Raw genomic sequence first — 26,064 nt, forward strand, 5'->3', positions numbered from 1 at the left:
TTACCCTTATTCATAAATTTCCCCAAAGCTATTTTCCCATTGGTTTTGTCCTTTATTATGTGAGATAGAAAGAATTTCAGCAGACAGCACAAGCACCTTGCCTGGTACTCTTCAATGTTTTCAACAAAGGAAATTACTTTTTAAAAAATATTATTTTTTAAAAAGCATTTTTCCCCTCACTACAACTTTTTTATATTTAGTGATGCTGTTGCATATACCTTGCTCTAATAATAAAATTCAATTCTGATATTCCAAGCTGTGAAAGTGGTGGTATTTTCTTGGTCAGGAGGACTACAGAAGTATACACACAGCCAGCATCAACATTATGAATTTCTTCATACTGTAAATGAACCAGTTTGATTTGGTTCAAATTTTCACATCATTGGACCAAAACTGCCCTTCGACCTTTTAGTCTGCTGTATTTCCTTATCTTCAATGACACCATTTTATTAAGAATATTGTTTTTAGTCACCCAGCAGAGATGATGTGTGCAGGGAAGTGAGGGAGAAAAGCAGCATCAAAGAGGCTTTAGCCCCTCTATGCAACATCAGCTGCTGCAGAGCTTACAGGTGGGCCCTGGAGCTTCCTCTTTCCTGCCACTTAGACAAGGACTCTTCTTGTTCCCAGTCTTGCAAAGTTTTTTAGGCTGCAATAAACTGATAAATTGTAAACTGCCCTATCAAATTCTCAAGGCTCTCCAAACTTGGGGATGTTGCTAGTAAAGATTTAAATAGGGACTTATTCATGCAGGTCACTTAAAAGGCTGTGGGATTTGTTCCTGTATGGCAGAGAACTTTTATATTATCAGTGGTAGAAGTAATCATAAGGTGAGGGCTGTGATTTAGTTTATGGTGGTCTTAATTTCCAATGGAAGGTTTTCTTTTTAAAAATAAAAGTGAAGGGATAGTAAACTTCTGTTAAAGGTAATTAAGTCTAGGATTGCAGGACTGAAAGACACTCTGAAGAGTTAAAAAAAAACGACCTGTATGGGTGGTGGATTTTATCCTCTTTCTTCTTAGCAGGTCAACTTAAAGGTGTCTTCTTTAAATTAAAAAATCTTGATGAAAAAATTTAAATGCTAAAAAACCATATTTACTTCCTGTTATTGATGATGACAAGGACATTTCAACATGAAATTTCAATGAGAGCAGGTCAGGCAGAGCAACATGTGGGTGAAAGCACTTCCCCTACACAATATATAGTAAGCAGACTGTATGTAAACAAGTACTGATTCATAGTCTTATCTCAAAGGAAAGGAGCAAGCGTGGTTCTGAATTCTCCATCATCAGTTTTGAGTGAAGAACTGATTCTCCGATGCTAGACTGAATAAATCACAGCTTGTACTCTCCTATTTGTTTTTTTGCTTCTACTTAGATGGGATTTTTCTTCCAAGGACAGGAAGTGGTTCTTTATGAGAGAAAAAATAAATTCATTCCTTTCAAGGCAATCCATCTGATTTGAGCTGATCATTTAACAGAGAGAAGAGTAAGATTAAAAACAAACTCTACAAAAAACAGCTGTGGTAGAGCAAGAAGGTAAGATTTCACCCACCCACATCTGTCAAGAGCTGATGCTATTAGTCCCTATGCTGCTGTATAGGATATACATAGTGTTAGTGGTTAAAGGATGTTGTATTTTGATAATTTAGATTATAAGTGAGAAATTGAGGGCTGTATTTGCTCTTTTAAAAAATAATTTTGAGATGTCAAAAGTATCTGAAGCAAAATAATTTTAATTCTTATTTTATGAATGTAACAATATTTATCTTCCTGTTGAGACCGTGGGAGGGACCAGTGAAATCAGCAGCTTTGTGTTGAATTTCATCTCTGATAATGAACTGTTTTTTGATCAAAGGCAAATCTCCTAACTGCTGCATGCCGTAAGTTCTTTGTCCTAAATGTAGCTGTATATAAAGTATATCTTCCTCTTGGGATACTCCAGCAATGAATAGAACTGTATATATTGAAAGTACCACATAGTGCAACTGTAGCTGGTACTTAGGTTGATATTATACAGCCTAAGTGTCTGAAACACTTTTCTCATTACCTCATTATTTTCTTTTCTGCTTATATGTGAACAGTGAAGGCAGAACCAATGAAGCAGGAACAATGAAAGAGGCAGAGGTGTTCATGGTCAATCCACCAAAAAGACCAAAGATCTTTTTCTTTACGTATTTACATATATTTAAAATAATTTTCAGACAGAACTTGGGGGGGCGGGGAGGGTAGGGTGGGGGGGTGGAAGAGAAGGGGTAGAGAAGTATTGTTTTTTGGTGTTTGGTTTCTTTGTGGTTTTTTATAAGACTCTGGTATTTGCAACTATTAGGAAAGGTTTGTGGTTGCCAATTGTTGTCTACATTGAGAAGGTATATAAGATATAAACAAACCAGCTATTTTCTGAGACTCTTGGAAGTCACAATAGAGGCAAAGGGTAGCATCAGTCTCACTCTGGAAATGTAAAAACTTGTGTGCCTAGAGTATTTATTTAGGTAAGGAAAGTTTACGCAGCATATGAAAGAATTACTTTGTGGGGAAATTCAATTTCTGTGGTTATTTTCTCTCATTTCCTCAGTTCCCTTGTCTTCCCCACATGCTTTTTTCTTCAGGAGCCCAGAGTGAGCAGGGAAAAATGTATTGAATTCAATGACTGGCTTGGGAAAGTCTTTCCCAAAGGACTGTTTGTCCATTACCACCGTCTGTCTGCTGCTTTTATTTTATTTTGTTTTACTGGCTGTAAGGACTTGAGTACTTACATTTACTCTCTTTCTCAAAATATTGTGGTTTGGCTGAGTGGTTTAGACTAAACTGAAGAGCTATACTGATACTGGAGAGGAAAGTTTATTTTGGTCTTTTTACCTGCAAGTTTTCAAGCTCCATCTTCAGCTCTGTGAGATGAGCAACGCTGGGGTGGGAGGATGCACAGGTCCCTGGGTGCACACACTCACACTCACACTCACACTCACACACACACACATGAGTGGGAAATTTGGAGCTGGGAGCAGGGGCAGAACCCCCTTCAGAGAGGGCTCAGTGCACTGGGGAGAAGCAGATCTCACGGGGACTGCAGTTTAGCTGTAGGCAAGGCAGGGTTGACCGCACTGTGATTTTGCATTAATTGTGCTGTGCAGACTGAGCCAAAGGACAGACTGGTGGCAAGGTCAGCCTGGGATGTCCTTGCAGTCACCCTCTCCTCACCCATGGTGCAGAGGAACTATGCAAGCCCCTCACCACCCCTTCAGCTCAGCTGGGGTGCATCACTGTTCCCTGCGGACCTCCAAGCTGCTTTAGCCATGATCCCTGGCTGTGCTGCTATCCTGTGGAAAGGAGGAGTCAACTGTGTGTCAGCAGCACCCAGCCACTTCAATAAAATGTTTTTTTTCAGAGGGATAGTCAAGACACCTGAGCCCTTGCAGATTCCACCTCAAGGATGTGCACCCCAGCATCCCATCTCCTGCATCTCTGGTCCCAAGACTCCACCTCACCCATGGAGGGCTGGGAGGGGACCAGGCTTGATGCCCAAAGAAACCTGTTTGCAGTCCGGCTGCAACAAGTCCAGCAGCCTTCTGATTGCTCGTCTTCTGGGAGAGACTACACTTAAGAGCCTTGTAAAGCAGCCCTGAGCTCTCTCTGGTCACGTGTGGAGAGGATTTGGATTACAGCTCTCCAGCTGCACGGGCAGCACAAGTGTCCTGGTATTGTGAAAATGCTGGGGATTTTTGTTTATTTATCTACATTTTCCCTCCAAAAGGATTTTCGGATGAGAAGACAGTTGTTTAGACATTAATTCATGCTGCATTAGTAATTGTATTATTATTGCTCGTGTGCTGCTATGGATATAGATTATATTTTCCAGGAAATCATGAAGGCAAGACTATTGCTTTGAGTGGGGTTGTAATTTAAATTATCCTGACAACCTGACCCATGTTTGCATCCTCACTTCTATAGTGCTGCAGTGGTACAGCACCAGTCTAGTCCAGATGATTTCTGACCAGTGCCTACACTTTCAAAATGAACACATTTATTCTGATGGATAGGTTTAACATTTTAGACCTACTTCCTAAACCTGAAGCAAAATTTTTCCCTGTATGAATAAGAGATGCAGGCTCCCAGTATATATGTTAAACATAGAGATGTCTTCTCTCTTTACCTGCCCAAGCAGTGTGAGATGTACTTGTAGTTCATGGTTCTGTTTTATAAAAGGTGTATTTCATTTTCACAGGCTTAACAAAGAATATATCAGTACTCATATATGATTAGTCATTTACATTCTAAATGGCATCACTGCATCTGTTGTAATAGGAGGCAAAAATACCTAAAAACATGGCCAAGTAAATTGCTTCTATTATACATACTATTTCTTTTAAGTCTGTCCTAGTGCTGATATCCCCCTCGAATACTTTCTTTTATTGGTCATACCGATTATGCTGTTCATTTAGCTAGAAGTAAATGAATGGAAATGTTGTAAAAAATCCTTTCTTAGGCCAAAGCATTTGGATTGTAACACATCCACTTCCTTGAAAAATGAATGCTGGGAAGAGCACATAGAACCATCAAACATATAAACTTAGGAAGGAGTAGTTCAGCTGGGGAGCTGAAGGCCAGGGTGATGCTCCTGCATCCTGGCATTGCCTGTGCTGACAGTGGCCTCAGGGCAGGATGAGAAGAGGATTCTGCTGTGTGGGGCCAGGGGCATTACTGGGAGTGAAGGGAGCCAGACGGAGGGAGTAGGGTTACTGCATGCTGCTAGAATTAGGGTCATCCACGTTCCACTGATTTATTTGTGGGAGACGAGTTAGTGGAATTTATTTACTAATACCACAACCAGCCTCCCTCTTCCCCAGACGCAATCTTCCAATAATTTCCCAATATAGACTCTACCTCTCTCTGCAGCTGCTTGTTATTTGCTATTTTTAATGACAAAATGCTATTGCCTAAGGCTAACGCTCAGAGACTTCTGTTTCTTAATAAAATCCACTTCCACCTAAAGTTCATAAAGGATTTGTTCCTTATATGTAAAAAGCTGTAAGATAAGCCAATTGTACGAGATTTGATCTTGTCTACATACAACTATTTGTTTAATCTGAAGAAATTAGACAGCTGCTCAAACATTAAACCAAATGTTCAAGAAAATTAGGAAGAATTGGATGGCTTGATTCTCCAGTGACTTGTAAATCATGAAGGTACAGCTTCCTTCTTAGTAGCTATGGAATAGTTTGCAGGAAGAGCTTTTAGGTGGCTAAGGATGGCTCACTGTGCAGTTGTTCAGCAGGGACAATGTTGGGGCAGTGGCTCTCTGTGACATCACTTTGGCTTCCTGAATGTATGACTGCAAATTAATGAGCTGCTTAGGGCTTGACCCAATGAAAGGTTGAAGTGACTAACAAAAGGCTTATGTATAATTAAGGTGCCTGCACTCAACATTGCAAATCCATACCTTCCTGTTCAACCTCACAACCCTCTAAACACCTCCAGCTCTGTGCCTGCACATGCCTGGGACCATCCCTGGTGCTCTTGTTTTGTCTGGGCTTGATCACAACCCAAAAATACACAGCTCATTTGCTTTGAGGCCCTGCCACAGTGAGCTTCCTTAGAACAGGCACACAACTGGAGGATGGGCCACAAGAGCTATGCAGCAGCTTTGACTGTGAGCTCCCTTCACCTCTGCTGTTGAAAACAAGGCAAGATTTATGGAGCAAGAGGAAGGGTGTGTAGTCTCACCGCCTATTGTACCAGGTGCTCACGTGGAAAGGAAGAAGTGACTTCAAATGTACACAAAACCAAAGACTGGACTCTTTTCAGACTCCCTTCATCCTCACCAGAGGAGCATGAGTGAGATCTGTAAGAGATCCTTGTGCCCCATGGCTCCTGGTGCCAGGCTGCAGGAGGACCCTGCAGAAGGTGGTGGCTGAGAGTGCTGTTTTTCTGACTATTTTGCCCCAAAGGTTTGATTTCACACGTCCTGGCGAGTGAGATAACCACTTAGTGACCCCAAATTTGGAAGTCTCAGACATCTCTCGTGCCCTTGACACCGCATGGTCCCACTCTGTGTCTGATGGTGACACTGGCACTCACCTCTTGGCTTTTGAACCACCTCAATTCAACAGCCCAGAAGAAAACAAATCAAACAACAGCAAAGCTAACATAGCTTTATGCCACACTAGAGGGTTGAAGGGGAGAGTCCAGTCAGAACCAGTGTATATTGGTGTATATTGGACACAGGATTGGAAGAGGAGGAGAGAGACACACACCCTCTCCCCTTCCTCCTCAGGTGAGTCACCTCCTTTTGGTGACTACACCCACAAGCTCAGTGTGGGGTCTCCAGAAAGCACCATGCCCAGCTCTGAGCTTGAGTCCTGCTTGAGCATAAGTAACACCTCTGCTGTTAAAAAGATTAGTGAAGATCTGAGGAATCAGGAAGATGTGTAGAAATTCCTTAGAAACAATTTAACCAGTATGAACACAGACGGCAGCCCAAATAGTCACAACTCAGCCTAAACAGTGGCTGCTGGGGATATGTTCATACTAGATATGTGCTCTCCTTGCTTTGAATAAACGTTTTCTCCCAGAGCATAAACATTTATGATTCAATCAAGGAATTAGCCTTAGGGAAACCACAAGTGTCTAGAGCATTATTTACTTTATTTCAGATAATCAATTGTTGTCGGTCTGCAAATAATTAATCTGAATTAAAAGAGGACTCGGGCAGGGCAGGTCAAACATACACTCACTTTTGCGCTGCTGCAGGAAAAGAACTGAGACAAAAAGTATAGCTCTGAATGGGACAGTTTGCTTCCTTCCTGGTGTTAGCTCAGCAGATGTATGGAGGCAGCAGAGATCAAGCAGATTTACAGCTTACCAAGACCTTTCTACCCATCCTGCCCCTCAGAAGGCAAGGAACTGCCAGATGAGGGAATATAAGCAGATCATGATTTGACCCAGAGATACAAAAAAAGAGTAAAGCATTCATTATTGATAGGTAGACTCCCCAGACTGCTTTATTCTGTCTGCAGAGAATGTTATCTGTAAGTCCATGACATCTGCATGCCTGCAAGTCTGTTTTTCCAATATTTAACCAGTAATGATAAAAGACATGCAGGAAGCACCTAGGAAATTATAACCAAAAAGTCATGTGGTTTTGCCATAGGTCTAAATCTTAAATTACAGCAAAAAAAGACATACAGGCCCATTTGAGTTAGAAATTATTTTCTATATGTATTTCAATAGTAAAGAGAAAGAAAAACAGAGATAAATGAAAAAAAGATAATGAAAAAGATAGGAAAAGAAATAGGGAGAGAGAAAAAGAGAAAGAGAGAAAAAGAGAAAGAGAGAAAAAGAGAAAGAGAAAGTGAAAAGGGAAGGGGAAGAGAAAGGGGAAGGGAAAGAGAAAGGAAAAGGGAAAGGGAAAAGGAAAAGGAAAAGGAAAAGGAAAAGGAAAAGGAAAGGAAAAGGAAAAGGAAAAGGAAAAGGAAAAGGAAAAGGAAAAGGAAAAGGGAAGGAAAGGGAAAGGGAAAGGGAAAGGGAAAGGGAAAGGGAAAGGGAAAGGGAAAGGGAAAGGGAAAGGGAAAGGGAAAGGGAAAGGGAAAGGGAAAGGGAAAGGGAAAGGGAAAGGGAAAGGGAAAGGGAAAGGGAAGGGAAAGAGAAAGGGAAAGGGAAAGAGAAAGAGAAAGGGAAAGAGAAAGGGAAAGGGAAAGAGAAAGGAAAGGGAAAGGGGAAGGGGAAAGGAAAAGTGAAAGGGAAAGAGGGAAAAAAGAAAGGGAAAAAAGAAAGAGAAAGGGAAAAATAGGTCTTTTCCAAGTTAATTCTTCAGTCATTTTCCCCTCTTTTTGGGCTGGCACTCCATGACAGCATTTCTATTATGTATTCTCTCTGGTGTATTGCTATCAAAGCACATAGAATTTTTCCATTGAGTGGAAAACTGGCAAGGTTCTCTTGTTTACAACTGCAAAGGTAACAACTCTGATAAACTAATGGACATTATTACACCACTTTTAGCCAAACTGTGCGAAAAGTAACTTTCTGTTCTGATAGCCTGGCTGGTGCACCTGACTGGTCAAAAGTAACACTGATGTTGTTTGTTAGCAGTATTCCCACTCAGAGAGGGCTGCACTCACTTTGTGAGTTCTTGGCTTCAGCAAATCATAAAATACAAGGGTTGTCCCCACAAGGATTTTCACTGTAATCAAAGCTCTCTGAGATTGACTTCATTTCTGTCCCACAGTCTAGGTGCAGTAAGTGAAGCTCTGGGCTGGAAGAGCACTGGGTAGCTGTACCCATTTAAGCAGATTCCCTCTGCAGTCTTTTTGTGTTTCACCAAGTGCTATGGCTTCTCACTAACTGCCCTTGAATGACCAAGGCAGGTCTATGACTAAAAATATAAATGGCAAGATGCTGCTCTGCTGTATCTGGAGCCACTGTAGTGAGTAACTTGTGATCTCAAACAAGTATTTTAATTTTCCTAGAGAAAGATGAGAGTAGATGATCTAAGTAAAGATGTGATTTGGGCAGTTTGGTCTGTAAGCAAAATTAAGTACAGACCATAGTGGATGATTCAAGGTGAAACTGCAAGTGCAGATGAAATCAGCAAGAGTCATGAGCTCTTACTCAGACAATTTCAAAGTTATAGACAGCAAAGCACAAGACTGTGTCAGGCACCCTTTAGGGGAGTACACCATTAAAACACACTTTATTGTGATGTGATATGCTGCACCAGGCAAAGAACAATGTGGGGAGAGCAGCACAAAACCTAGTTGCCAATGTCTTTAGACCCATGTCTAATATAACATCTTAACCTAAAAGCATAATTAATTACCTCTACCTTGGATACTTCCCAGGAATTCCCCTCCTGGGGGTATTTCAGTGGAGAGGGCCCAGTGAGTAGAAGGTTTAAGGCAGGAATGGGAAGAATACAACCACTCCCCAGTATAATTTTCCCCACCTGCCCTCCCTTGGTGCAGAACTTTTCTCCTGCCCCAAAGCTTTCAGAAGCGCTCCAAGGCCAGAAGCTGGCAAGGGGAGGTGACCCAGCTACAGCTGTGCTGGCAAAGGCTTTAAGGGGCAATGAACCTTGAGCCTTGACCCTCTGCAGGGTTCCCTGTGGTCTGCTGGGAAAATCATATAATAGATGAACCTGTTTTGTAGGGTACAGACAGAGGAAATGGCCTTTTAATCTCAGAAAGAACCATCAGGACCTACTTGTACCAACACAAAGTAAAATGAGCTGCAATTAAGGTTTCTTACACAATTTGCCCTGTCAGCTAGGGACCTCAACAACCAAGTGTGAAATCCCAGGGGAGCTGCAGGATATTGCAGTGGTAAGCTCTGCAGAAAACCCTCCAAGGGGACAAGGAGGAAAACACCATGTCAAAACTTGTAAGAAATAATCTCACTTCATACACATTAAAACATAATTGTCTAGGTAACTTAAAACCTGGAATAGAACCGGTTATTATTATTATTACTAAAGTCAAATAACTCGTTGCATGGGACCTCTGCATTCTCTGTACAGCAGCTGAACAGCATGTGGCTGCCTGCTCCCTGTGCCCCTGCCTGGTGGCAGAGTGTGCCTTCATGGGTACAGTGGGCAAGCTCCACTCAGGAGAGGTTTGGTATTGAAAGAGCTGCAGTATTTTAAATTGGGAATTTGGGGAATTATCCAGACCCTTGGTCCGGAATAGCCTATTTCTTTCCTAGAGTAGAAATCCCTCCTACTTTTGGAGGATAGCAACATTTCAGGTATCTCCCCAGACATCATATGACCATGTACATCCACAGACTCTAGATAAATGTGCCCTGACTTCCAGCAGTATGGCTAAGGTATTTGGCTAATGAGTGTCAAAATTGTAAAGACAACAGACCTACCCAAAATCTGTTGAAGGAAAAACAGCACACAATACATTTCAGCTGAGTGCCATCTTCTTTCAGGTAAATCAGAATTTTCTTTGCTGCTACAAGTCATAACACTAAAATACATCACCTCTATAGGATGCTCTCCATGCTTTACATCTACAAATTAGCCCTACATCATCCCAGTGAACTATTACTATAATCTTATAAAAGACAGGAATGTTAAACTGCCAAAGCTTTACTGACTAAATCTACAGCAATATAGCACTTGGGTGACAGTGACAGATAGAAAACAAAGCTGAGAACACCGACTTCTGAATTATTTCTCTTGTCTCTAGACAATACCTGTGTGTACTAAGAATCAGCTAAAAGAATGGTAGTGAAGCAGATCTGAGGTTAGATACGCTCAGCCATTTGCTATTGCGAAACTAAAAAAACCCCACCCAAACCCAAGAAACCCATAACTGTATTTTGCAATCCAATTATTTTCTTCCTGCTCTTTTTTTGTAACTGTTTTTTCCCCCTTAAAATAATTAATTGTACAGAACATTATTTCTGTTTAAAATACAATCAATATTTAAAGTAAATTTTACTGTCTCTTGATTGCAATTAATAACTCATATTTATAATCTTGTACAGTTAAAATTTTATCCACCTTTGATTTAACAGTTCAATATTTTCAGATTGTTTTCTGTAATGTTTATATTTGGTTGGTGATTTTTATATTGCTGCCTTGTATTCTGGTTTTGTATAATCATTCAGCAATTTCAATTATAATTGATGGAGTCGCAGGGCAATATCTCTTTCAATCATTTTAGTTCTTTACACTATTTTTCTTGCAGTTAATCCTAACTTTAATTAGTTAGAGCAGCAATTGATTGTACTGATGTACTATTCAATTAATTCCACGGAGGTTACTGAGGTTATTTGCTGACTGACAGAAAAATACCAGAGTACACCATATTTTACAATAATTACATAACAGTTCTACCAAGACTTGTGGTTCATAATTTTTTATATCCAAATGCTGATTTTGAAGGCACACCTATTTACATAGTTCTTTAAAAACATATTTTTCATTATTAAGCAAGGATTATTTCACTTGTTAGGTGTAGAGAACATAAGCTCCGTATCATTAAGAAGGCATTTTAAAAAACAACCATACACAGTATTTTGAAGTTAAATTTTTCATCAGAAGCAGGTGGAGCTTTGGTATGTCCATTGGGTTTTATCCTTTGTTATTGCAGATCACGTAGATGCAGTGAAAATCATCTACTGATCACTCTACTGTTATGGTGGGGTTTGTCCTCTAATTTCAGATTGAAACATAAAAACCAGAACACAATTTCATATTTTCCCAACCTGCCAGAGCAGACTTGGCTGTGATCTATGTGTGGATTGTGGATGATGTTTTATCTGTGTAGATAGTACATCTGTGTAGACTGTAGACTAAAGCCATGCATCACTGATTGGTTACAGTCTGTAGTACCTATACAAATAGGAAATGTTGCATGAAGGTAAAATTCATGCCAGAATATAATAGCTGAAAACTACTTACAGTATCTGACCTAATTCAGAATTGCCAACCTCAAGCACTCAAAAATTCAATCAGGCCACTGATCATGAAACTAATGTAAAATCTTGATTTAAAAGCACATTGATTTTTGTTTTATCTACAGGTTTCTAAGTTCATGGGGATCATGCTTCCAGACTTTCCCTGGCAGTAATGAAGGATGAAAACATTGTTTGAAGGTTGAGCTTCTCACATAATCTTATTCTTCCTGGAATAAGTTCTCTGAGATATCAAATATTTTGTATAACAAGGGCAATACTGTAATAATTGTCAGCCCAGTTTTCAAAGGCAGGGCCTATGATTAGACATCAGTTCTTATAAAAGAAATGGGAAGGCTAATAAGAAGCATTTGTTTCCTTCTCTGCAGTCAACTACAGTATTGCCAGCTTCTAATATTCTGACGCCAGCCAGAGCTCTTAAGGGTGAAGTCACCTCTTGTGTATAAAGTTGGTAATTAAGGCTGTAGACAAGTAGTAGAGCTGAGTAGAAACTTACACCCAAGTCAGCATCATGTTACAGGATTGTTCTGTTGCTCTCATTCACAACCTGCAGATGCAACCTGCAGATTTCCAACCTCTTGGCCGAAATCAGTGCCACCTCCCCCCGGCTTCAGTCACCCATGGTCTTGGGTTGACAGGATCCACCAGTGTAACTATGGATATGAGGCAAGTCCCTTTACCCACCTTCCCAGGCCATGGCTGTAATACCAGGTTGGGATGGGCCAGCAAAAACGTCCTGCTCATGCACACAGACGCTGCAAAGGTTGCAACTGGTGGGGCTGCAAGGAAGCTGCCTTGGAGTTTTACCAGGGCAAGGGTCCACCAGGTTGTGCCTTCTCCCATCAGTATGGATAAACAACTACATCCACTTGAAAAATGCTCCTTCCAAGCAATGAACGCACTGGTCCTTGGGCTTGTGCAATCTGTAAATTAGTTCTGGATCTCCAAGCAAAAGGTAACCTCCTGTTTGTCTTCTTTTGCCTCTCCCTGCATGCTTATTTTCCCCATGAGAGGGGAGTATCAGCTTTCAGTCCTGAGCAAAGTCCAGCGTGGGCAATTACATTTTACTTGCATAACCTGCTTTGGCAGAGGGACACTATATCCTGCCCTGTTCTCCTGCATGTCCCTGCCACGTGCCAGGGGGTTATGCTCCTTCCTCCAAACAGATTCACATCGTGGCTGGAAGATGCAATGCCTTGGCCTCTGCAATGTGCAGAACAGCTAGCTCTGGTCAGAACTTGGTTATTTACATGCAAAATGGAGGTTATGCTGCAGAGTCACCCCATTTGGCAGTAATATTTTGCATTTCAGAACCATATGAAAAAACTAGTTTTAACCTTTGAAAAGAGTTCAAAAGATGTCTCTCAGCACACTTTCACTTTTACATAAACAGGAGAATCAAGGGCCCTGACATTTCCAAAGCCCAAAACACCGGTTTGTTTTCCTTACATAAATACTTTGAATCTTAGCAACTGTCTACAAAAGATAACGACAGAATTTGTCATAATAAAATGTGATCTGCTGATAGATTTAGCTTGTGGTTTTACAGCACCTTTGGGTAGGTTTGGTCCACTGAAGAGCAGAATTTGGATGTATTTTGAGCTCTGAGGACACATTCTTCCACCTCAACATTTTTTGTAAATGTCATTGAAGATGCAACAGCCATGCAGCAAGTGAGAAAAGCAGCTGCTTTACCATCAGGCTGAATTAGAATCATTGTGCAAATATACTTAAGTGACTCAGCAGTAACTAATTGAGTATTTGGGATGTATTCTCCCCTGGTACCAGTCATGTAATTCCCCTTCATCTACATGGGAATGGAGCATATGCTCTAAGCAGAAACTAGATGATCTGTAATGATGCAAACCCTTTAAGAAGACTTTTTTTTTTTTTTTTTTTTTTGATAGATAAAAGGCACTGACACTGCTTTCAACATTTTACAATTAACCAAATTGTACACTGGAAAGTTTTCTGAGAGGTGTTATTAAATTTAACTTTTTTTTTCAGGTTAGAGAGAATTAAAAACCACATTGTGTTTTTCAGAGTACCCAGTGTTTCTTTACCTCTCCACTGGTAAGTGACACAGCATTACAGCATTACAACCTCATGTGCATAAATGGGAGTTTATTACAATACCCATGCCTTTAAAAAGGCATTTTTGAAAAGCAGGAGCAGTGATTTTTAAAACAGATTAATTTAGATATGATTACATTTTCTCTTCAATGAACGAACACAGTGACCAAATACCTTTGCTGTGCATCTCTTAAGTGGACAACAGTTTTACAAATTTTCAAACAACTTTCCAGCCTGTCCTGTCTCCCAGTGGCCTACAGGAGCATTATGTTAGCTCATACTCTAGACAAAGCTGGGATCCATGGCAGGGATTATGGCCACAAGGAAGCCACAGCTCTGCTGCATTGAGTGGTAAAGCACAAGCAGCATCATAAAGGGGACAGAAAATGAGAAAATGAGTAGTTATAAAAGAAGGAAGGTGAACAGAAATAAAGAAATACAAGTCAAAAGACACAATGGGATTTTTTTAGCCTCTTGTGCAAGATAGGAATGTCAAGATGAATAGTCTGTCATTATGCAAGTGCAAAATAAGTCCATCACACAACCTCTGGGTTCATTGTCTGCATATAATCCCGTTCGAAGCAGTAGTATGAGGCAGGCTGTTTCTTTACCGAAGATGAAGAGACACAATTTTTTTTTCTTTTATTTTTACTATACAGTTACAGCCTTAGGCTGGAAGAAATATTCATGCTCTTGTCTCCTGTGTATGTATTTTCTAAGGACTGCACCACTCTTATGCATATGCAAAAGTGGATGCTTTGCATATTTACTTTCTTTATACAAAATATCATGCCCGCCACATCATGTACTGCTTTCACTTCTGTGCAGATTCCGCCAAATTTATCATCATCTCATATTTAGCATGTAATTCTCACTCAAAACACAAGAAGCCAACACTTCTTAATAAGTTATTCCAGAGGTAACAGCTAATTATGACATTTCAGAAAGCATACATTAATATTTCAGTAGGCTTGATGTTTTGAAATAGTACTTAGGGCAACATCTTGGTCTTTTTTTTGCTGGCGAAACATCAGGATTGGTTCAGCAGAGAGGCAGCTAAAACACCCTTCAACATACCCTTGCAAACCCTTTCTATGGCTTCCATTCATCATAAGCCACAATTTGGGGAAAAAGAAAAACCAACCTGAGCTAATGGGTTATTTCTTGATGTAATTAAATATATTTAACAACAGTATGCTTCAGTCCTTAAATTAGTCTTTTGCCTGAAGACAATGTATTCATCCAAATCCCTCCTTAAAATATTCTTCTTCCATAAATCCTATTAGTGTTAATCTGCTAAGGCTAGGTGTGCTTTATTATTTCTTTCAGATGCTTGGAAAGAGTTGATACCTACTGCTCATTCTGTTTCTCATGGTGCCGAATACTTTTAGAGGTCTAACATAGCCTGGAAACCATGCATGGTGGTGTCACCTTCCCCTGGACATCCTCAGCTCAACAGTGCTGTAAGGAAAAACAACAAGGTGGAAGGTTTCTACAGCATGGCATTAGCAAGGGTGTGGTGAGAAGGGACACAACTGAGGCTGGAACCTAACTGTCTATTATAAATGCAAAAGAGATGAGGGATAATTCACCTCTCCATTATCACTCCCATGGTGCATTTTGTTCCAGGAACAAGATACTTCTATCTGAATGTCCTTGGACGACCGATCCCATTTAAATTCAGCCTAAGCCTCTGCAGGCTGGAGGGAGGCCTGACTGCTCAGTGAGAGGCAGAGCCAGCAGGGACCCCAAATATTTTCCAGCTCTGAAAAAGCATGGTCAGATTATTATTTCAAAAGGAAGATTAACACCTCTCTGAATTGAAGTCAAATGTGTGCATGGAAAGCCTTGAAAGGAAAGGAGCTTTCTGTTCCTCCCTGAGGTGCATGCAAAGCTTTTCTTGGAAGAAAGAGGAGGCCACGTTTTCCTTTTGGGTTTATCTCATAGGCGTGTGAAAGGCACTTGGGGCTTCCAAAACCATCAATTAAATGCTGTGAGAATTAGTAAAAGTTAACAAGGGGAAGCGGGAGCTGTTTGAGGATTTCTTAAGTAGGAGCACAGAAAGTTCTCCATGCATTAACTTTTTAAGAGGTCTACTTAAAGCGTTGAAAATCTTTAGACAAAGTTCTTCCCCAGTAGTTGTAACTTGGTGGGAGAAAAGAAGGCAGAGGGGCTGCTGACTTTATTTCACATTTGGAACAAAAGGTGGTGTTGCACAGCCTTGCCTCCCTAACCAGGAAACCTGTCCTGAGGAGAGACTGACCCGGCACAGGTAACCCCCCAGCCTCCCCACCTCAGAAGGTGCCACGTTGGGAAGGCTCCGTGGTTTATCAGTGTTCCAAAGGAGCTTCCACTCGCAGCACTGCTTTTCATTTTGAACTCTCCGCGCTCCTCCGAGAGGGATGATCTCTCCGTTTCCTCACAGCCCGGGGACACGCACACACCCCCAGGAAAGTCACCGGGGGCAGCGGGCCAGTGACTGCTCGACCTTAGTGGCCAGGCCACCGGGTTGGCCCTTCCCTACGACAGACCCCGGGCTCCCCGGGGGCTTCTGCCCGCCCTCTTCAACCACTCGTGGGGAAGGAGCGGAGGGGCTCAGGGGGCTGCCGGTTCCAGCTACGCACACGGGGACGGAGCTCGGTTTTGGAAGAGAACGGCGGCTTGGGGACCGTACCCGGTGGTCGGTCCGTCCGTCCGTCCGTCGCCCGTACCCGCCGCCCTCTCCCAACAGTAAAACAACACCTGGGCAGGTACATACCGAGTCTCGGTAATAACCATTACCGCCCGACCCGGTTAACGCGCCGAGGATGAAACTCCTCCCCGGGGCGGAAGGGGAGCGTGGAGGCGGCTCAGGGCCGGGGCCGGGCAGATCCCGGCCGGGCCACCGCTCCAGGAGCCGGGGCCACGGCCGCCCCGCGCGCCTCCGCATGACGTCACAGCGGGCGGCCAATGGGCGGCGGAGGCGCCCTGATGCCATGGCTGGAAGTTCCCCGGCGGCCGTGCCCTGACCCCGGCCCGTAGCACCGGCGGGGCGAACCCCCGCTCCCCGCCCCAGTCCCCGAAGCACGCGTCTCCCTCCCCGCCCCCCCAATGCCTTCCCCATTTCTGTTTCTTTACGCGCTCGCTACGACTTTCCCTGGGCTCTTCTGCTCCCAGCGGAGGAGCTTCACCGGGAGTCCCGGGGCTTGAGGGGAACCGGAGGAGGGGAGGGGGGGTGTGTGGTGGTGAGGTGGGAAATCAGGGCGCTTTACGCTCGGCACAGCCCGTCCCGCCCACCCACCCGCCGGTCCCGGCCCGCAGCCCCAGCGGCGCAGAGGGGAAGGAACCGCCCGGCCCGGCCTTCCTGCTCTGGGGCGGGGGCAGCGGCGGCCCTGCCGGCGGGCGAGGGGGACTCCGGGGAGCTCCTCCCGCGCGATCCCGGCAGCGGCAGCGGCAGGAAGGGCAGGGCGGGGGCGGGGGCTGTGCCTTGTGCCGGGAGGGGAGGGAAGAGGGGGGGCGGGCGGTTGGCGGGGGAGGGGCTGCCGCCGCTGCCGCCGGGCGCAGCAGGCTGAGGGGAGGCAGGGAACGGAGCTGCCGCCGCCGAGGGCCGGGGCCTTGGACGCGTCCGGCGCGGAGCGGAGGAGGAGGAGGAAGGGGAAAGGGAAGGGGGGGAGTCAGCCGCCCCCTCTCGGAGGACACGGCCCGCATCCGCCCGGCGAAGGGCAGAGGGAAGCGGAGGGGGGAGCGAGCGGGCGCCGCCGCCGAGGAGACAAAGAAGCGGAGCCCGCCTGGGCTGGGAGCCTCACTGCCACCGCCCGACCCGCTCCCCGCCGGCAGGCCGGCTGGAGGTAAGCGCGACTGCGGACGGGACGGGGATGGGGCCGGGGCCCGCCGTAAACTTGTGGCGGCTGCGGGGGGCGGGGGGGGAAGGAGGGGGAGAGAGGGATAGAGGAGGAGGAGGAGGGCAGGCGGGAGCGGGGGGAAGGGCGGGTGTCACCTGGGCGGGGGAGGCCCCGTCGTCACCTCGGGGGGGACGGTACCTGCTGGGGGCGGCCCGAGGGGGTGGAGGGTGGGGGAGTTATTTGTCTGCCACGTCCAGCTGCCGTGGGGGAGGCGGGGGGGGGGTCGTGGTCGGCTCCTCCTCATCCTCCCGAGTGAGTGTGTGTATGTGACAGCCGCTGCTTTGTGCCACTCGCCGACCTGCCGGGGGGCACGGGCGGGCCGGGGCACCCATTCCCCTGCCCAAAACACACAGACACCTTCTCCCCCCACCCCTCAACCCTGTGGGGGGCTCTGAGCCCGGCCCGGAGGGCGAATGGAGGCGGTGTATCCAGCGGGGGCAGCCTGGGGGCGGTGAGGGGGAGAGGGGTGGGCGGGCAGAACCTCCCGGCCCAAGCGCGCCGCAGCCGGAAAGTTTCCCAGGCGGGAGCGGCGGGCTGCAGCCGGGGGCACGGCATCCGCCTCCCCACCCCCCCTTCCATCCTCCTTGGCTCTTTGCTTCTTTGCTTTACATTCCTGGCTTTCGGCTCGATGAGAGCTGAAGCCACGGGGGTTTCTTGGGAAGCGCGGGGCACGATGCCCCCGGTCGGCGCCAGTGTAGGTAAAGGACGTAAAGCTAAAAATATTAATTAAAAAAGATAAAATTACACCTCGTGCACAGACTGCTCAGTGAAGCGCATCCCTGGGTGTTTTGGGAGGAAAATTACTTCAGTTAGTAAGTCTTTTCATCCCGTTTTTAATTAAAAAAGGTGCCCACGCTTGCAGATACCCCTTGCTGGCAGGCTGGGCACCGTGGTCCGCTTCAGATAAAGTTGTCAGATCGGGATTCTGGTTCGTAATTCAGGTCTGACCTGCGACTGCCTAATCTTGAGTGCCGCTCCACTCCGGTTCCTACCTTAACATCTCCCACGGCTGGTTTCCTCACAGTGCATGTGGCTCTCTGCATGTCTCCGGGTTACACCGTGAATTACTTGACGCGTTTAACTCAGAACTGCCTTGTTCTTTTGTTACTTTAAAACTTGAATGCTGGCTGAACCCTCGGCAGGATTTTAAAATGTTCTCTAGCCGAACCGCGCGTCTTCTTCCCCTTGCTGTGAAGCAACATTTGTTCCTGAGGAGGATTTGTCTCTGAGGAGGATACTGCTCCTGTTGTAACGACTCAGCGTAGGAGAATTAGACTTCCCTTTGATGAAACATGGTAGTGGCCTTTGTGAAAACAAATTTTCATGGCCTAACCATGCGTGGTTTGTATCATCAGGGAGTTTGAGCTGGTAACTTAATATGGAGGAATTTGAAAGGGCTCACTGGGTAGGACGCCTAAGAAGAATTTCTGTTTGAAAGTACTTGTTTTGCCCCTGCTTTTTAGGAATACTGAAGCAGTCAGCACCATTGTAGATCATATTAATGGCATTGTGTTTTCATTTTTAGGGTTATAATGCTGATTTCACAAGTCTGAAATAGAAATCTTCTGTCTGACTGAAGTCAGTTTAAGCAGTTAAGTAGATAGCTTTGTCTTCATAACTGACTTGCTCCATCAGACTTTGGCAGATGTCACCTTTGGGAACAGTAAATAAATGTAGAAGTAGAAGGCAAGTGTACCACGAAGATCAAGATTGTAACTAGCAAATATTTTTATATAGGCAATGTTACAGATACAGACTCATGATGTTAGCTCTCATTGCTGTTGTTCTGTCATTGCAACGTTAGCTCTTGTATTGGCCTTTTATTTATACCAGATGGCATTTCAGATTGTTGTCATGGTATAATGATACCCAAATTATATATTTTTTGCTACATTTCTCCAAATCCAACAGCAGAGTTAGTCCTTGATTGTCTGGATGATCCTTTTTATTACACCCTTGCTACAGATTATCTGATAAATTGAAAACTTCAGTTTTTGGCTTGTTAACACAGTGGAAAGGGAACTTAATCCACTTCTTCTCTTCAGTAGTTTCCTGGCCAGCTGTGTGGGAGTGTAAGGAAAGGTATTTACTCTCTTATGTGTTGCCTTGCCTCCACTATCAGCTGAAGAAGAGGAACAAGGTCAGTGGTGTCTCCTTCTTTTCCAGCCTTTGTTTTTTGTACCTTGTGTTGCTGTTGGTACGTTACTCCTTTGCGGTGCTCCTGCCTTTCCTCAGTAAAAACTATTAACAGTAGCAAGTCAAAAAGTGATGTCCAGATAGCTTTGTTTGCTGGTAGTCTGCTTGAGCAGCAGCAAAACCTACCCAGATTACCTGATTTTTTATGTTCCTTGAGCATAAAAGCTGCTTTTGGACTCATGGAGACAGGTGCGGTATCAATTTACTTGCTGCAGGTTTAAAATCGAAACCAAGGCATCCTTGAAGCCTGAGCATAAGTTTTAGGAAATATTTCCTGTTTGCATCGAGGGACCACTGACTTCTAAGCTGTGGGTATTTCCCTCCTGCTCTGTGTTTTGAGGAAGGGGGTTGCTGGTGGAGTTTTAATCGGGATGTTTGAAGGAGTTTTCACATAGCTGAAAACCGTGAAACTATATGGTGCCGTGTTTTGGTTAGTTTGGTTAGTCAGACCCAGAGTAAGGTGCTGGATGCCCTGCTTCTCTGAAGTAGGTCATCTGGTGTGCTGAGAGTTGAGGCACTTTGCAGGAAAGCTTCTTTCTACTTCTGGTGAAATAATAAACTTAAGGGCAATATGCTTTATCCTTTTATTTACTAGGTATACAGAAATGTTGTAGAACAGTAGTTTCCTCAGGGTGAAAGTCAAGTATCCTTATTAGTTCCTGGAGTGGAAGACCTTCAGAGAGCATTGGGATGGTATTTGTAATGTGGGAAATAGCATTGTTTCTTTCTCCTAATGCACAGAAGTGAGGCCTGCACTATTCATTTAACCCACGAACCATTGCCCAGTCTTCTGAAGAAGATAGTACAGAAAATCCTGGTGACTTTCATCTTTGGAAAAATCACTTTTCTGCTTGTTTTACTCTGCAAATTTATGAATGTCAGGCCAGGAATACTAAGCTGATTTCTGTTTCGGGTACTTCCATTTAAATTTTTCTTGAAGATTCAATTAGGCTTATTAGTTTCCTCATAATAATATTGTCGTCCTGCCCAATTAAGCTGTTGTTCTGTTTACTGCTGGGTAAAGTAATTCTTCAATTGTTGCTTCTTTTTTCTTGGAGTAATCTTTTTTCCCCCGTCATAAGGATACTTAATTGTTTGATAAGTGCTAATGAAATGAGTAAATTTGAATTGCACTGAAATATGAAATACATATTTTTGTATTGCGTTAAGTATATGTGACACAACAAATTGATTTGTTTCTCACCATTAATGAAGTGAGTTCATTTTTTAAACTCAGCATAAATAACTGTGTGCAGTGAGGTAGCCTGGCAGTGTATGTTTGTAAGCTTTAATAGAGTACTGTAAATTCTAAGAATTCAGGTGCAGAGGAATAAATCTTGATTAGAGAATCGCAACCCGTTACATTTTACATTATGCGGGTATATACAATAACCTGATGCCAGTGAAGTTTTAGAAATACTTGGACTGAGAAAAATATCTGTTACAGTGGAAGCTCTGGTGTGGAGGTATAGGCAGTATTTGTTCAAAGCTATATAAACTAACTTTGTGCCTTAGAGGCTTTTTCCCTCCATTGATTTGTTGTGCTGGTTTTGGTTCCAATCTCATTATCAACTATTAATATGGTGACGTGTAACATACTGATTATTCAGTGAAGCAGACAGTGGGGTGGAATGCTGGTACTCTTGGTAGATACCCGAACTCAGAAATTTTGCTTCTCTCACAGTCGTGATAGAATGCAGATACAAAATAAAATGTAGTGCAGGTGTGGTTTTAATCTGTGCTGAAGAAACTTGATCTGGTTTTCCTGCATTCATCTAAGTTACTGTCTGCAGAGTACACACAACTGTGCAAAACAGGTGCAAAACCAAGTAGTGACATATATCACTATGTATATGATATATAGCTGAAACTATAGCTATAGTTTCAGACAGACTATAGCTGAAACTTTTTATTTGACTTAACTGGTATATTTGGGATGTTTACAAAATCAGGTAGTAACCTTCTCAGACAACCTGTTTTGTTCTTTTTTCCCCTTATTTCTTTTAAAATCAAATCAAATATAACCTTTGTTTCCCAGGGATTTTTTTAATTAAAAGAAAGAAAGTATAGCTAGATGGTAACTCATTGTCATTGTTTTTCAGTGGATTGTGCTCTTTTTATATGTAGGGTGCTTTTTTCCTCTGTTGCTTCAAGCAGGGGTTAGATGCATGGTCCTTGGAAGCAGTGTGGATGGTGCTTGCTGTGCCAGGGCTGGACTGCTTAGTCAAAATGGATTGATAATTTAAAAATAAATGAGCAGGCCATCAGATTATTACTTCTTAGGTAAAAAGGCAGATTTTAGCTTTCTGAGCCATTTAAAATTTGTGAGTTCTAGAAATGATCAGAGAAAGTATTTGGAGTGGAGGGGGCTTTCTAAGGAGAAGTGACAGGGGTGTGGATGCGGATAACAAAGTTTAATGAGAGGCTGTGGATGCTTTTCCTGACGCAGATGAACTGGGTCACATCCTCTTAGAATGTGAGAAGCTGCTTTTAGCTGAGTGTTGTCTCTCGGCCTTTCCCTACAGGTTTCACTGGATCAGCTCCATGCAAATACTGAGGAGCTGTCAGACCCTGTAGGAGAATGGGAGGAGGGTTATGAAAAGCAGGTGTGTTCTGCTGGTGCTGGGGTGGGATTCTGGCTTCTGAGAGCAGTGCAGCATTTAAAAAAAAAGTTTTTGTTTAAATGATAGTAAGCTGTTTAAAAAAAACAGTCTGTTTCTCCTTGATTTAACTATATTGTCCTTATTTATATTAGTTTAAAAAAGTTATTAAACACTGTTTTAGAACTTTTTTCTTCAAGATTAGAATAGATCCTTGCAGGGTGGGAAGGCTTAGAAAGTAATAGTGGTGTTCATTAAATCAAACATGTTGGTGTTTTCTATCTCATCCTTCCTGTCAAATTTAATTTGGCCGAAATAATCCTTTCTGTATAGCAATTATGTTTTCACAGTAAAATAAAGAAGTTCATGAATAGTCCCTTCACAAGTTTAGGAGAGAAGAGTAACTAAATCATGCTACAACTTACTCTGAATATGGAAAGTTAAATTGTTGTATTACTCTGAATTTCTGTAGGGCATTCTGGACTCATAAAATGTTTCAAGGAACAGCATTAAATTAAGCCTTCTGTTAGCAAATCCTGGCACTGATACCAGAGGAGAGGAGTTCCAAGCATTGATTGGACTGACCTCTGTGTTTTACTGCAAGAGGAACATCCTCAGCATAGTATGGCTGCAAGGTTTTTCCTTCCTGTTCTTACAGCAGCAGTGTATTCATCACACTTGTTTTCTCCCACATCCATTGTGTATTGGATTTGGCTCTCTCCCAGTGCCATTCTGGGCCACTGGTGTTCCAAGGGAGTTGGCTTTTTAGTTTATATCATAATAATGAGGAGAGGCTGAGGGAGTTGGGGTGGTTTGTCGTGGAGAAGAGGAGGCTCTGGGGAGATCTTAAAGCAGCCTTCTAGTACCTGAAGGGCCTACAGGAAAGCTGGGAAGGGACTTTTTATAAGGGTGTGTAGTGATAGGACAGGGTGTAATGGCCTTAAACTGGAAGAGGGTAGATTTAGGTTAGACATCAGGAAGAAATTCTGTAGTGTGAGGGTGGTGAGACATTGGCACAGGTTGTCCAGGATGTTTTGGCTGCTCCCTTCCTGGAAGTGTTCAAGGTCAGGTTGGATGGGGCTGTGAGCAACCTGGGCTAGTGGGAGGTGTCCCTGCCCATGGCAGGGAAGTTGGAAGTAGATGATCCCTTCCAACCCAAACCATTCTATGATACAGTTCTATGATGCTGACAGGGAAAGGATTTTTCAGCCTTTTAATGCGGAAGGAGAGATGTGTGGCTGTATGATGTGTTCTTGGGCTGAATTTTGATAGCTGTCATGAAAGCAAATCACACGTTCATTTTCCAGTATGGATTGTGTCCCTCCAGACACACACAGAGTGTTATCAAATTTGACACATCGTGAATGATGACATGTCAAGGATTCTGGATTCCACCACAGGAGGCTTGGGCTGCTGCAAGTACACACTGCCACCTGGCTTAGCAAAACTCACTGTAGGCTTTTTTTAGATTTTGAGTTCAGGTGGAAAAAATAAGTGCCCTTTGTTTGTTTTGTTAGTTTTGTTTTGAATAGGTTTAGTGTTTGTTGAAAAATTAATTGGTAATTTTAGGTTGAAAGTTAGTTTGCTAGATTAGCAGAAGAAAAAAAGGTAGTTGGACTTCCAGTCACTTCAAAGATATGTATGTTTCAGATGCTTTCAGTGTATTTAGTAAGAACTTTTAAAAAAAAACAAAGAGAAGGACAAAAGTTGAATATTTTTGGGGGATGAAAGTGAGCTCCTGATTGATTGATTGATTTTTTTCATTTTGGATTACTATCAACCAGTGATGGTACAAACTCTTGGTGTTAGTTCTGCTGTGGAGGGCAGGGACAGGAGCTGACACCTGCACAGATGGGCTGCAAACAAGGGCAGTGGCACAGATTATTTGTTTGGCTTATTTTTAGCCTTGGCTGTTGGTTATTTGTAAACTTGCAGTTTCAGTAGGACAGCTGGTTTTGGTTTAACCAGACTGCAGAAGTTTTGTAAACTGGGATAAAAAACCCCTGCAAATACCAATTTTTCTGTGTTTAGTATGGGAATGTTGTGTTGGGTTACAGTCCTTCAGTATTTAGCACTCTGCAAACTCAGATGATCTGCATAAAGCAGTTTTACATGAGTGGTGTTGTATTTATTTAGAATTGTGAATTATTTTTGTTTGCAGTACTCTGGCTTTACCTCTAACTCAAGCGAGTTAAAATTGGTATCATTTAGATGCTGGAAAAAGGTGTCATGTTTGTATCCTGTCCCTCCTACCACAACTCCCTGATATCTTGTGGATGTAGTAACTTCAAAAATGTAAGTTAAGACATAGCTTTTTGCCCAACAAGCACTGAAATCTTTTAAAAGTCCCTGTTATTTTTTCAGCTTTGTGGTTTTAATTAAGACTGGTTTTGTTCCAGTTGTAAAAGAAATTGGTTTTGACATATCTTGCCTAAATATATTTTCCTTTAATCATTGCATGTTGAATACAAAAAATATCAGAATGGCATTTTTATGTACAAAGACATACTTTGACAGCAAAAAAGAGTGCAAGTCATTTAGAGTGTAAACATATTGAGGTTCACCTTTTCTTCTTCCTGAAAAAAAATTTAAAGGAAAACCTGTGATCAATCTCCTTTTACATTTTCAGGTCTGTAGGCAGTCTTTCTGCTAGTGCTGCAGAGGTAATATGGAAATAATTATTTAGTGGACTGTTCATAAATTCACACTGTTTTGAATTCCATTTAATTCAAATAGAGAAGAAATTAATGCTAATATCCCAAATAATTAATGCTATAATAAAAGATCTGCCTTCCACTTGACACTGAATGACTTATGTTCCATCACATCAGAAGACTTTAATAATTTTGAGCATTCCATATTAGAATTCTAGTTCATGAATATTACAAATTTAATCAGATATCTCAGTAAGGACTGTGTGGATTGCATTGGGTTTTAACACAAGCTTTATTATTACCCATGTTTAGCACAAGTATCAAAATAGGACACATCATTTATTAAGAGCTCTGAGGCTCTTAAGAGATGCATGGGGAATCATAATGAACTGAAATGTTGTAGACCCTCTAAGACAGAAAACTATTATTAGTCTCTGTAAGGTTGTTATTGCTACAATGTGTGTCTGTGCCCTTAGCTCTGTCTTGTAATACTGATGGTTGTATTCCTTTAGGAACTTTCCTGGTTTTGCTGACAGGAGATCCTCAGTGTTTATTTGGTTCAGATATTCCTTTCTCCTCTCTGAAATGTCAGGAAGATTCAACATCTTGGTTTTGCCAAAATGCTTGTTGTTTGTTTTATATCCCAACTCTTCCTGCTGTGGCGCTCTCAAATTGCAAGCGTGTGCTTAGTACCTGCAGTGGTCCCATTGGAATGAGTGTCTCTTATTTACAAAGCATAAAGCTGGGCTGCAAGCTCATCTTTTCCAAGGCAAGAGCCATAATTACATTGCAGATCAACTCTTTTAGTAACACATTCTTTCACTTGTCACAACATGTATGTTAAATTATGTGTTGAACTTTTGCCTGCAGTGTGTATGTTGTGTGCTATTATAAGGTCAGTGGGACTGCGAGTAGATTAATGAATGATGGATAATACTGAGATGTTTAAGAACAGGAGTGGATCAGGGAGTGCTTGACATAATGCCTTGCTTAAGTTGCTGGAAAAAGGAAGTTAGATTGTCATGGGGAGAACAAGGAACGATTTAGTTTGGTGTTTAATTTTAAAATATGCAAACCTAGAACTTAAAAGAGAGAATCAGTCTTCATGAAAGCAGAAAAAAAAAGGAAGAATTAAAATGGGATGCAAAAAAAGCCCTTAGATGCATTGAGGTTTATAGTGTCTGCTTGGAAGGAATTGAGGTTTGAAGTATCTTAGTGCAGATCATTGGAATAAATGTTTCTTAAA

The 26,064-nt window shown here is 42.8% G+C and overlaps 1 protein-coding gene across 2 annotated transcripts in view; it reads left to right on the top strand.

Annotated features, from left to right (window-relative positions):
* Window positions 1-17,054: 17,054 nt before the first annotated feature.
* NCK2 (NCK adaptor protein 2) overlaps window positions 17,055-26,064 on the top strand; it is an 85,233-nt gene continuing 76,223 nt past the window's right edge. For both annotated transcript variants that reach the window (XM_030467919.1, XM_030467910.1), the window contains exon 1: window positions 17,055-17,314. The gene's annotated coding sequence lies outside the window, so the exon portion shown is untranslated. The remainder of the gene's footprint in view (window positions 17,315-26,064) is intronic.

Source organism: Calypte anna, chromosome 1 (assembly GCF_003957555.1).
Source record: "Calypte anna isolate BGI_N300 chromosome 1, bCalAnn1_v1.p, whole genome shotgun sequence".
Classification (NCBI taxonomy): Eukaryota; Metazoa; Chordata; class Aves; order Apodiformes; family Trochilidae; genus Calypte; species Calypte anna.